Raw genomic sequence first — 13692 nt, 5'->3', positions numbered from 1 at the left:
TTTAGCGGAGGAAGAGAAAGAATTTCCCTTGAAATTTCGAAAGGAACGAAAATTACTTTGTCGTCCTTTTTGTTTACTTCTCTTATCCTGAGGAAGGAGATGACCCTCACCTCCCGTGATATCAGAGATAATTTCCTTCAGGCCATGTCCAAACAAGGTCTTCCCCTTGTAACGAATTGCTAGAAGCTTAGACTTGGATGACACATCCGCAGACCAAGGTTTCAACCATAAGGCTCTGCGGGCTAGGATAGAGAAACATGAATTCTTAGCTGCCAATTTAGTAATTTGCAGAGAAGCATCCATAATAAAAAGCATTGGCTATCTTCAGAGCTTTAATCCTATCTTGGATCTCCCCTAAAGAAGTCTCACGCTTGAGAGACTCGGACAGAGCATCAAACCAATAAGCTGCTGCACTAGTGACAGTAGCAATGCACGCAGACGGCTGCAATAACAGACTCTGGTGAACATAAATCTTCTTAAGTAGACCCTCCAACTTCTTGTCCATGGGATCTTTAAAAGCACAACTATCCTCAATGGGAATAGTAGTTCGCTTGGCTAAGGTGGAAATAGCCCCTTTCACCTTAGGGTCCGTCTGCCAAGTTTCCCTGACAGCGTTGGCTATAGGGAACATATTTTTGAAAATGGGGGACGGAGAGAAGGGAATACCTGGTCTCTCCAATTCCTTGGAAACAATTTCCGAAGTTTGCTTTGGCACCGGAAAAAAAACGTCTGAGTAAGAGGGAACTTCAAAATATCTATCCAATTTACTCAACTTCGCAGGAGCGACCACTACTGTAGAATCACAGTCGTCTAAAGTAACCAAAACCTCCCTGAGTAACAGACGGAGGTGTTCTAGTTTGACTGATTCAGAGGTTGTATCTTTCAGGTTTAAAGGTAATTGTTAGGGGTAATATTTTGTAAACTAGTTTGACTAGCATTAGCAGGTAAATCTTTAGAACTTTTATATTTGATTTTCATTTGTTTAGAAACATTTTGTTTAGAAACATTTTCTTGTATACTTTTGGCAGATCCCATGATAAAAACTTATCACTTTAAACAAAGCAATTAGAAAATGCAAATGCAATACAGCAATTTGAAGTGTGCAAGCAGGAAAACAAATGCAATACAGCAAGTTCAGTTTATAGCAAGCATGAAAGAAACAGAGTACGCATAGACAAAGATAGCAAAACAATTTCCAGGCTGATACCAGAGTTTATGGATAATATGCAATAATTTTTATGAATTATACCCCTTTATTTTACAACATATATACCGCATACAACACTATATACTTCAAATACCACATTAAATCCTTATATTCCAACAGAGACTCGAACTCCGTTTTAACCTTAAAATGCTATATTTTAACCAATAAAAACATATGTCTCTAGAGGACTCTAACCTCATCATATGTCACTGGAGCCCTCTAACCTCATCATATGTCACTGGAGGCCTCTAACCTCCGACACTATTTAATATCAAAGAACCAATAAATATGTTTCATCAGAGGACTCTAACCTCAGATATCATATCTAATCAATAAACCATGTATCACTTGGAGGCCTCTAACCTCAGATACTACTTTATAACCAAAAACAACTTTTACCAAAAAATTTCCATAAAAAAAACACCTTAAATATACATATATACACAACATACACAGATATGCATAACATACATACACATTCCCCACTATATATATATATATTTTTTTTTTTAAATAACCTGAGTGTCTGGTCCTATAGGGTTCTAGCTTGACAATGGGTAAGCAAAAAACAGTGCAAAACAAGTGTTTCACTTACCCCTTGACAAGCTATCACTTCTGGCACCATTTGTTAGAAGACTCCTCTAGGACCACGACCCTCTTGTTCTCCTCTGCTTCAGGACTCTGGTATCTGCACTGCAAAGTTGTTACAAGTACTTGGAGGGCTGTTCCACAAAATACACAAGGATATGTTTGCAGAACAACTCTAACTTTATTGGTCAGGATAGCGAGTTTATATACATTTCAGAATACATTGAAATCTGTAGTCATTAGCTCATTTCTAAGATAAGGAAAACATCTGGCATCCTGTAAGTTGTACATCACATTTGTCAGATATCCTTGAAGATATTAAGTAAATTTATGACTGACAGGAAAAAGGAGTAATGTAGGATCTCAAAATATTCCAATCTGATGTATAGCTACCTTTGACCTAACTAAAATTCCTTACATCAGCAGTGTTTTCTCACACATAGCTCAAGGGTTTAAAAGTACATGTAAAATGTGTGTATAAAGGTCACTATGCATCTAGCTACAATTGAATATTAAAGGGATACAGAAAAGATACATTACAATTAAACATAACATATAAAAATGATACAATGTATATATATGCTCCCTAGATATTATAATATTCTTACAATAAGAGTTACAGCATATAGGTTTAACAAGTGACGTATTCATAATTACATCATTTCACATGGTATTTCTATAAGAACAAAGAAACTCATAGAAAATATAATTGGAATAAAAGGAGTGTTAGGGAGTCATTTCTACAGGAATACCTAACTACAGATAAACAGTAACTGGGCCTCCTGGCCCAGCACAAATCACAGCCGTTTGACATCTTGTAGAGATAACAATGCACATCTTCAGGGTCATTCTCAGGGCTATTATATCTATGCAAGTCTCCCTAACATCAGCATATTTCTTACTACATAATAAACCACTATAATAAAAGTCTAATCATTACAAAATGGATGCTAATCATCACAAGATGGCTGCGGGGAACAAGATGGCTGCCGTCAGGTTCATATTACCCCTAACAGTAATGAACTTTAAGAGCCTGAAATTTCGCCTTCTGATAGAACCTCAATACCCTCCATTCTCAGTTCCCTGGGAGGGCACATCCGAGATTGCCACCATGGCATCAGAAACCTCACCGATAACATGGTTGTCTTTCCTCTTACGTTTGCCTTGAAGCATAGGAAAAGCAGACAACGCATCAGAAATAGTGCAGCTATGTCTTTTAAAGTAACTCCAGCAGGTACTGAAGCAGAAGTACAGGGCACTGCTTGTGCGGGCGTTAAAGTTTGGAGACGCTTGGGGAGAAAGCTGCGGCATACTCTGAATCTCGTCATTAGACTCCTGAGAAGCATCAGCTTTTGAAAAATTTTGAGCATGAAATTTTTTATCTCTATAACTCAAAGCCCTCTCAATACATGAGGGACAAAAAGGAATTGGTGGTTCCACATTGGCATCCAAACACATGGCGCAAGTAACACTATGTCCATATTGAAAAATCATAAAATGACAATGTAATAAAAAATTCACTTTCACACAAAGAAAATTTTATTACAAAAAAACTTTTCTGTCACTTTAAATTTTCAAATGAAAACTTTTTTTTTTTATATCAGCAGGGAGAAACAAAAAAAAAAAAAAGATACTGTGTCTTTAAAATTTAAACAAACTATTTTTCTATAGCCAAGAGAAATAACGTTCCTCAGTTAAATAAACCAAATCTCAGACACCTCCACGTCTCAGCAGCTCTGCTGAGGCGCCTACCTGTCAACCGGAGTCACTGCTGTATCCCTAGAGATGCAGACGATAAGGCACTATAACACTAAAACCGCTTGCTCTACTGAATGAAAAACCAAGCGGATCTAGTGCAACGCAGCTCCTTCATGCACCCGACACAACTGAAACTGTGCAGCGTAACCAGTGCATGAAAAGATAGCCCCACCCATTGTGGGCGTTAGAAAAATACACAACCCGACCGGCTTTTATCCAAACAACCGATAGGGAAATATAAGCTTACTCCCAGCCCCAGTGCCTGTACTTAAAACGGTCAAAAGGAACCCTCCATACACAGAGAGTAAAACGTCCCCACATAAAGTGTCCCATGCTACTGAGCCTTTTATGTGAATAAACTCAAGTGCCCATTTTCCTCTGAGACTTTTATTGGCATCCTCCCAGAATAAAAAAAGTTAGCACTTACCGTAAAACTGTCTGACAGCAGGACAGTCCAACAGGTTTAAGAGGTCCTCTCCCTCCCATGGCCCTATGGGAAATGATAAAGCCTGAGTTAAAGGGCCATTATACACTCAAAAAAATATAGGCTATTTAAATTAAGCACCAAAAGAAGATGCAGTTTATAATTGACAAGTGTTAGCAATTTTGCTGCTAACTCTCCTAAAAATGATTATAAAGTTTCTAATCCTCTCAGTGCATGAGAATACGAACGTAATATCCACTAGCTTCAGAGCAAGGCTTTTTCTACACTCCCTATCTAGTGTCCTTTACAGCCCCATGCTGGGGCTGTCTGTGTAATAGATAAGGCTGTCACTTACAAATCCCCTCACTTCTCTCAGCCGTTTCTCCCTGACTGTTTACACTGGGCACAATCTCATTCTCCCCTCTGTCCCCCCCAATAAGCTGTGTGTGAAAATATTCAGAGTGCCGTAGTGAGGACGAAGAGGGAGTTAGACATATGCACAGTTGCACTGTTTTATATGGGCAGATGTATTTTACATGTATATCAGCTGAACACAGCCTGAGAGAGGTAGACAGAGCATTTAATTGTATCTGTAACAAACTGCACGTGAGCTAAATCACAGGGATTCTACCCCAGCACAGTCTCTGTTTCATTTGCACCTCAGCAACATCCAGAGCTCCGCCCCCAGCTACTCCCACTCTTCTGCCTCCTCATAAATATTCATATTGTAGTGTAAAGCTGGGGGCGGAGCCAGGGCCGTTTCTAGGGGAGGGCAGTGGCCCGGGGCGCATTGGGGAGCACTTTAAAAAAAATATATATATTTTTTTTTTTAATTGTGTTAAAGTGGTAGTGCTTGCTTGATAAACTACTGGTATAGCAAATGTTAAAATACACAGATCACAAGCATATACATTTTTGAAAGGAAGCTGTTATGTCAATTGGCTGCATTGGATGTCAATCATACTAATGGAGCAACAAGATCACAAAGGGGGCGTGTTAAAGGGGCATGAAACCCATCTTTTCTCTCATGATTTAGAAAGAGCATGCAATTATAAACAACTTTCTAATTCACTTCAATTATCTATTTTGCTTCATTCTCTTGATATCATTTGCTGAAAAGCATATCTAGATAGGCTCAGAAGCTGTTGATTGGTAGCTGTACATAGATGCATTGTGTGATTTGCTCTCCCATGTGAATTGCTATTTCTTAAACAAAAGATATCTAAAACATGAAGCAAATTAGATAATAGAAGTAAATTGGAATGGTGATTAAAATTGTATTCTCTACTTGAATCACAAAAGAAAATTTTTGGGTTTAGTGTTCCACTACTTAGAGCTAAAACTGAAAGTAAAAAGGAGAGGAATCACCCTGAGGAAAGTAGGAGACCATTTCACTGATCTCTGTCACTAAAGAGGTGATTTATGCATATGACAAATTATTCATGGTCTTTACATAATGATATGTACAGATTTTTTCGCTTTACGGAGCTAATTTAAAAAGGTGCTTTATAAAAATTGGGTTTCACATACTAAGGAGCAGGTTTTCTGTTAAGGACTGTTGAATAAAAAAAAATATTTTTGACATTATGCCTTTTTTGTGTATATTTATTTACTTATTGTTTAAAAATGCTTAATAATGATGGGTGTGTGTATGTGTCATTTACTCCATAATAACAATGGCAAGTTTTCACAAACTCACATGTGAGTGCTTGTTACTGCCTGAGTGTGTGTGTGTGCCTAGCTATCCCTGCCTGTGTGTGTGTATCTGCCTATTACTGCCGGAGCATGAGTGTGAGTGTGTGTGCGTATGCCTATCTATCCCTGCCTGTGTGTGCATGTCTCTCTCTATTACTGCCTGTGTGTGTGCATGTCTCTATTACTGCCTGTGTGTGTGCATGTCTCTCTCTATTACTGCCTGTGTGTGTGCATGTCTCTATTACTGCCTGTGTGTGTGCATGTCTCTATTACTGCCTGTGTGTGTGCATGTCTCTATTACTGCCTGTGTGTGTGCATGTCTCTATTACTGCCTGTGTGTGTGCATGTCTCTCTCTATTACTGCCTGTGTGTGTGCATGTCTCTATTACTGCCTGTGTGTGTGCATGTCTCTATTACTGCCTGTGTGTGTGCATGTCTCTCTCTATTACTGCCTGTGTGTGTGCATGTCTCTATTACTGCCTGTGTGTGTGCATGTCTCTCTCTATTACTGCCTGTGTGTGTGCATGTCTCTATTACTGCGTGTGTGTGTGCATGTCTCTCTCTATTACTGCCTGTGTGTGTGCATGTCTCTATTACTGCCTGTGTGTGTGCATGTCTCTATTACTGCCTGTGTGTGTGCATGTCTCTCTCTATTACTGCCTGTGTGTGTGCATGTCTCTATTACTGCCTGTGTGTGTGCATGTCTCTATTACTGCCTGTGTGTGTGCATGTCTCTATTACTGCCTGTGTGTGTGCATGTCTCTATTACTGCCTGTGTGTGTGCATGTCTCTATTACTGCCTGTGTGTGCATGTCTCTATTACTGCCTGTGTGTGTGCATGTCTCTATTACTGCCTGTGTGTGTGCATGTCTCTATTACTGCCTGTGTGTGTGCATGTCTCTATTACTGCCTGTGTGTGTGCATGTCTCTATTACTGCCTGTGTGTGCATGTCTCTCTCTATTACTGCCTGTGTGTGTGCATGTCTCTATTACTGCCTGTGTGTGTGCATGTCTCTATTACTGCCTGTGTGTGTGCATGTCTCTATTACTGCCTGTGTGTGCATGTCTCTATTACTGCCTGTGTGTGCATGTCTCTATTACTGCCTGTGTGTGCATGTCTCTATTACTGCCTGTGTGTGTGCATGTCTCTATCCCTGCCTGTGTGTGCATGTCTCTCTCTATTACTGCCTGTGTGTGTGCATGTCTCTGTCTATTACTGCCTGAGTGTGTGTGTGTGTGTATGCCTATCTATCCCTGCCTGTGTGTGTATGTCTCTCTCTATTACTGCCTGTGTGTGTGCATGTCACTGTCTATTACTGCCTGTGAGTGCATGTCTCCGTCTATTACTTCCTGTGTGTGCATGTCTCTGTCTATTACTTCCTGTGTGTGCATGTCTCTGTCTATTACTGTCTGTGTGTGCATGTCTGTCTATTACTGCCTGTGTGTGTGCATGTCTCTGTCTATTACTGTCTGTGTGTGCATGTCTCTGTCTATTACTTCCTGTGTGTGCATGTCTCTGTCTATTACTTCCTGTGTGTGCATGTCTCTGTCTATTACTGCCTGAGTGTGAGTGTGTGTGTGTATGCCTATCTATCCCTGCCTGTGTGTGCATGTCTCTGTCTATTACTTCCTGTGTGTGCATGTCTCTGTCTATTACTGTCTGTGTGTGCATGTCTCTGTCTATTACTGCCTGTGTGTGTGCATGTCTCTGTCTATTACTGTCTGTGTGTGCATGTCTCTGTCTATTACTTCCTGTGTGTGCATGTCTCTGTCTATTACTTCCTGTGTGTGCATGTCTCTGTCTATTACTTCCTGTGTGTGCATGTCTCTGTCTATTACTTCCTGTGTGTGCATGTCTCTGTCTATTACTGCCTGAGTGTGAGTGTGTGTGTGTATGCCTATCTATCCCTGCCTGTGTGTGCATGTCTCTCTCTATTACTGCCTGTGTGTGTGCATGTCTCTATTACTGCCTGTGTGTGCATGTCTCTGTCTATTACTTCCTGTGTGTGCATGTCTCTGTCTATTACTGCCTGAGTGTGAGTGTGTGTGTGTATGCCTATCTATCCCTGCCTGTGTGTGCATGTCTCTCTCTATTACTGCCTGTGTGTGTGCATGTCTCTATTACTGCCTGTGTGTGCATGTCTCTCTCTATTACTGCCTGTGTGTGTGCATGTCTCTGTCTATTACTGCCTGAGTGTGTGTTTATGCCTATCTATCCCTGCCTGTGTGTTTAAGTCTCTCTCTATTACTGCCTGTGTGTGTGCATGTCACTGTCTATTACTGCCTGTGTGTGCATGTCTCTGTCTATTACTGTCTGTGAGTGAATGTCTTTGTCTATTACTATCTGTGAGTGAATGTCTTTGTCTATTACTATCTGTGTTTGCATGTCTCTGTCTATTACTGTCTGTGAGTGCATGTCGCTGTCTATTACTGTCTGTGTGTGCATATCTGTCTGTTACTGCCTGTGTGTGCATGTCTCTGTCTATCACTGCCTGTGAGTGCATGTCTCTGTCTATTACTGTCTGTGAGTGCATGTCTCTGTCTATTACTGCATGTCTCTGTCTATTACTGTCTGTGAGTGCATGTCTCTGTCTATTACTGTCTGTGAGTGCATGTCTCTGTCTATTACTGCCTGTGTGTGCATGTCTCTGTCTATCACTGCCTGTGAGTGCATGTCTCTGTCTATCACTGCCTGTGAGTGCATGTCTCTGTCTATTACTGCCTGTGAGTGCATGTCGCTGTCTATTACTGTCTGTGTGTGCATATCTGTCTGTTACTGTCTGTGTGTGCATATCTGTCTGTTACTGCCTGTGTGTGCATATCTGTCTGTTACTGCCTGTGTGTGCATATCTGTCTGTTACTGCCTGTGTGTGCATGTCTCTGTCTATCACTGTCTGTGTGTGCATATCTGTCTGTTACTGCCTGTGTGTGCATGTCTCTGTCTATCACTGTCTGTGTGTGCATGTCTCTGCCTATCACTGCCTGTGTGTGCATGTCTGTCTATTACTGTCTGTGTGTTGATGTCTCTGTCTATCACTGCCTGTGTGTGCATATCTCTGTCTATTACTGCCTGTGTGTGCATATCTCTGTCTATTACTGCCTGTGAGTGCATGTCTCTGTCTATTACTGCCTGTGAGTGCATGTCTGTCTATTACTGCCTGTGTGTGCATGTCTGTCTATTACTGTCTGTGTGTGGATGTCTCTGTCTATCACTGCCTGTGTGTGCATATCTCTGTCTATTACTGCCTGTGTGTGCATATCTCTATTACTGTCTGTGTGTGCATGTCTCTGTCTATCACTGCCTGTGTGTGCATATCTTTGTCTATCACTGCCTGTACCTGTCTATTACTGTCTGTGTTTGCATGTCTCTGTCTATTACTGCCTGTGTACATAGTATATTTGAAAAATAAACAGCTATTACAGTTCTTTATAAAATTATTTATGTGCAAAAATCTCATAGGCTTTAATAGTGAATTTTGTAAAAAAAAAAAATTGTTATAACTTTTCTAAATAATTGTAATAGACCCCTAAATATGTTACAAATACACCCAGTGACATTGCAATCCTTTAGAAAATCTTACCCGATTACTTTTCTGCAAAGTTAAACTTTAAAGTCTATTAGAAGTTTTGTAGATACATTTTGGATAAGAATTTAAAGGGATTGATAAGCATTAAACAAATAAATATGCATAGCTATAAAAAATATAAATATAATGGCAATTAGTAAAAGATATAAAGATATTTTTAGATAATATCAATATATTTGGAAAATACATTGTAGTAGAAAAAGGACTTATTTAAAGGGATAGGAAGGTCAAAATTAAACTTTCATAATTCAGGATACACCAACAAAATTTAAGACAATTCTAATATTCTTGTTCTCTTGGTATCCATTGTTGAAAAGCATATGTACATAACCTTAGCAGCACCAATGCACTACTAGGAGCTAACTGGTGGTTGGCCGCAACACACATGTCTCTTGTCATTTGCTCACCAGATGTGTTCACCTAGGTCCCAGTAGTGCACTGCTGCTTTGTAGCTGACCTCTAAATGACAGAGTGACATGCAAGGTCTAGGAGGGGGACTTTAGAATCTGTGAGGGGGGCGCATTTTGGAATTTTGCCCTGGGAGCCAGATTCTCTAGAAACGGCCCTGGGCGGAGCTCTGGATGTTGCCGAGGTGCAGATGAAACAGAGACCGTGCTGGGGTAGAATCCCTGTGATTTAGCTCACGTGCAGTTTGTTACAGATACAATTAAATGCTCTGTCTACCTCTCTCAGGCTGTGTTCAGCTGATATACATGTAAAATACATCTGCCCATATAAAACAGTGCAACTGTGCATATGTCTAACTCCCTCTTCGTCCTCACTACGGCACTCTGAATATTTTCACACACAGCTTATTGGGGGGGACAGAGGGGAGAATGAGATTGTGCCCAGTGTAAACAGTCAGGGAGAAAGGCTGAGAGAAGTGAGGGGATTTGTAAGTGACAGCCTTATCTATTACACAGACAGCCCCAGCATGGGGCTGTAAAGGACACTAGATAGGGAGTGTAGAAAAAGCCTTGCTCTGAAGCTAGTGGATATTACGTTCGTATTCTCATGCACTGAGAGGATTACAAACTTTATAATCATTTTTAGGAGAGTTAGCAGCAAAATTGCTAATACATGTCAATTATAAACTGCATCTTCTTTTGGTGCTTAATTTAAATAGCCTATATTTTTTGAGTGTATAATGGCCCTTTAAGGATCAGAATAAGGGCAGCAGAAAAGTATGGGAGGCGCAGTGAGAATTATGTCCCACCAGTTCCCATTGCTCTAAAGCCACCAATGCTCTACTGAAGAGACTGATGTGGACTACGGCTACACCCTAGAACAAAGTAGCACTCTCTGGCACTACTTTAAAAATAATAAACACTTGATTGAAGAATCTAATCTAACACCTCACTTTACCTCTTCCTATCACTAACACAGGCAAAGAGAATGACTGGAGTGGGAGGGAAGGGAGGAGCTATATATAGCAGCTCTGCTGTGGTGCTCTTTGCCTCCTCCTGCTGACCAGGAGGTGAATATCCCACAAGTAAGGATGATGATCCGTGGACTCATCGTGTCTTTAAAAAGAAATGAGACTTTCATAAGTTCCAGCTGTGGCTAGACACTTTAACTTTACACTTATGACAGTTAAGGTCACAGATAAGATTATTTCCCCAGCAAAGGGCAGCAATAAATTTAATTTACTACAAAAACGCGAGTTATATTGGATATATAAGTTAAAGACCATAACACCCTTAGGCCTAAACCGTGAATGGGACATGAGCTACTTCGTAGATTAAAAACAATATGTTTGTTCATCAAACAATAAATGTAGTAATCTATGTGACAGGATTATATTATCTATCTATCTATCTATCTATCTATCTATCTATATATATATATATATATATTACACTGTCTTGGATTTTCATATTTTTATTTCTCTATAGAATATTGATATGAGTAACAATGGTTCGGCTTTTACTATAACCTGAGATATTAATTTTATGTTAACCATGGGTTTACAAACTGTCACTATACTACATACCCATTACCTTCAAATAACTTGCACCTAACTTCTCTTATTTCCATGGTTTGGTATTTGTATTGATTTATGTTTTTTAAATTTGTGTGTTTCACTAGTGTTCAAAATTCACACTCTTATTGGACACTGGCCATTTAAAATGGAGGGCCAGTGTAGCAGAAGTCATTCCTATAACTAAGTGCCAAGTACCAGCACGAAACGCGTAAGGACTCCTGTTCTTGCTGCCTCTATGTACCCTGTTTTTACGCAGTTTCATTAAAAGTTATTCTTTAAACTTTCTAATTTGTAGCGTGCAGCCGTTTTTCCTTTTTTGTATTGCTATTTTGAGGTGGAACCGGCTGCTTACTGGCGCGCATCCCCTTGGCTGTTACACACCTCAGTCTTCCCTGCATTTCCAGTGGCGTCTAGTAAGTAACAGCCAATCAGGAATTAAGGAAGCTAGGCGAACGCACTTCCTTCTAAGAGTAAACAAATAGACCCAAAATAACAGCTGATTAAAACCCCTATTTAGAAGATGGGTACTAAAAGATTTCTCATCTTAGCTGAAACATAAAGACAGCAGCCGTTTTTTCTAATTAGCAACAAAATAACCCTGATCTGGGTAATAGAAGCATTCCGCTCTACGCTACAGAAGATAGACACCAGCTGTTCGGTATTGGGAGTAACATCTGAACTTGAGGGATAGTGGGTATAGCCAATCACAATAAAGACAACGGAACAAACCCACTCTCCCCAAGAGTTAAATAAATGGATATTGAGATAAACAAAGAAAGTTAAGGATAATAACGATGATAATCGCTTACACTAACTGAAAAACTCTAATGTAAACACTACAAAGACAAATTAATGAATTTTAATAAAAGAAGATTTCTAACATATAGTTAACCATACTAATACATACAAACATCATATCCGGTTTTAGACCACGCCCCCAATTAAACAAATTGGGTTCAAAATTCAGTATAAAGGGCCACCAGTTACTAGTCTTGATAAAGGCCTTGCAGGGCCGAAACGTGTTGACTACTAGCTGGTAAGCTCAATTTCTACTTTTTATTCAAAGCTGGGACGTTCTACACTATCTTTTTTACATTTCCACAGGATATACATCAGGATATACATCAGGATATACATCAGGATATACATCAGGATATACATCAGGATTCAAAGCCGATAACAGAGAGACATTACTTTATAGGATCTCTACACCAGACTTCGCACCACCAGGAAACAAGTTTGACTTTTATCTTTATTTTTTAATTTTTGCCTTATTGTTGTTTTTTCCACTATATATACATATCTATCTATATATCTATCTATCTATCTATCTATCTATCTATCTATCTATATATCTATCTATCTATATATATTGTATACACACACATTTGTTCACCACTTGCATCAGGATTAACTGACTTTTTTCATTTGAATTGACTCACGCATTCATTTATTTTTCATTTTTTGATTTCGTATTAATTCACACATACAATTTACTATTTTTGTGTTTTTTTCACATCTGACACCGCCAGAAAAGGTTTGCACATCCTTTGCCACCATCATTTTCTGCAATTTTTTTTTTGCATTTATCATTATTATTTTTTGCCACTCACAACGTTTTAGCACACATCATCACACAATCATCCACTTCATGATGAGCCACAGGGGTTTGTTAATATAGGTTTATCCCTTATAAATTTGGAGCAGTGCAATATTTGCATTATTATAGGTGTCAACTGTGATCCTAAGCATCTAAACACAAGCTGAATCCATCCGCTGTATAGATCCTTGACACCCCTTTGCTATGTCTTATTAGAGTAGGAGGTAGCTGGACGGTATGAAATATACACCTTCACACCCCTTTGCTATGTCTTATTAGAGTAGGAGGTAGCTGGACGGTATGAAATATACACCTTCACACCCCTTTGCTATGTCTTATTAGAGTAGGAGGTAGCTGGACGGTATGAAATATACACCTTCACACCCCTTTGCTATGTCTTATTAGAGTAGGAGGTAGCTGGACGGTATGAAATATACACCTTCACACCCCTTTGCTATGTCTTATTAGAGTAGGAGGTAGCTGGACGGTATGAAATATACACCTTCACACCCCTTTGCTATGTCTTATTAGAGTAGGAGGTAGCTGGACGGTATGAAATATACACCTTCACACCCCTTTGCTATGTCTTATTAGAGTAGGAGGTAGCTGGACGGTATGAAATATACACCTTCACACCCCTTTGCTATGTCTTATTAGAGTAGGAGGTAGCTGGACGGTATGAAATATACACCTTCACACCCCTTTGCTATGTCTTATTAGAGTAGGAGGTAGCTGGACGGTATGAAATATACACCTTCACACCCCTTTGCTATGTCTTATTAGAGTAGGAGGTAGCTGGACGGTATGAAATATACACCTTGACACCCCTTTGCTATGTCTTATTAGAGT

The 13692-nt window shown here is 39.7% G+C and overlaps 1 protein-coding gene across 4 annotated transcripts in view; it reads right to left on the bottom strand.

Annotated features, from left to right (window-relative positions):
- The window catches only part of GTF3C1 (general transcription factor IIIC subunit 1), a 274627-nt gene that overhangs the window by 167361 nt on the left and 93574 nt on the right, over positions 1–13692 (bottom strand). The gene's annotated exons all lie outside the window — the stretch shown is intronic.

This window comes from Bombina bombina, chromosome 11 (genome assembly GCF_027579735.1).
Source record: "Bombina bombina isolate aBomBom1 chromosome 11, aBomBom1.pri, whole genome shotgun sequence".
NCBI classification, from domain to species: Eukaryota; Metazoa; Chordata; class Amphibia; order Anura; family Bombinatoridae; genus Bombina; species Bombina bombina.
This window is presented reverse-complemented; position numbering and strand designations above follow the sequence as displayed.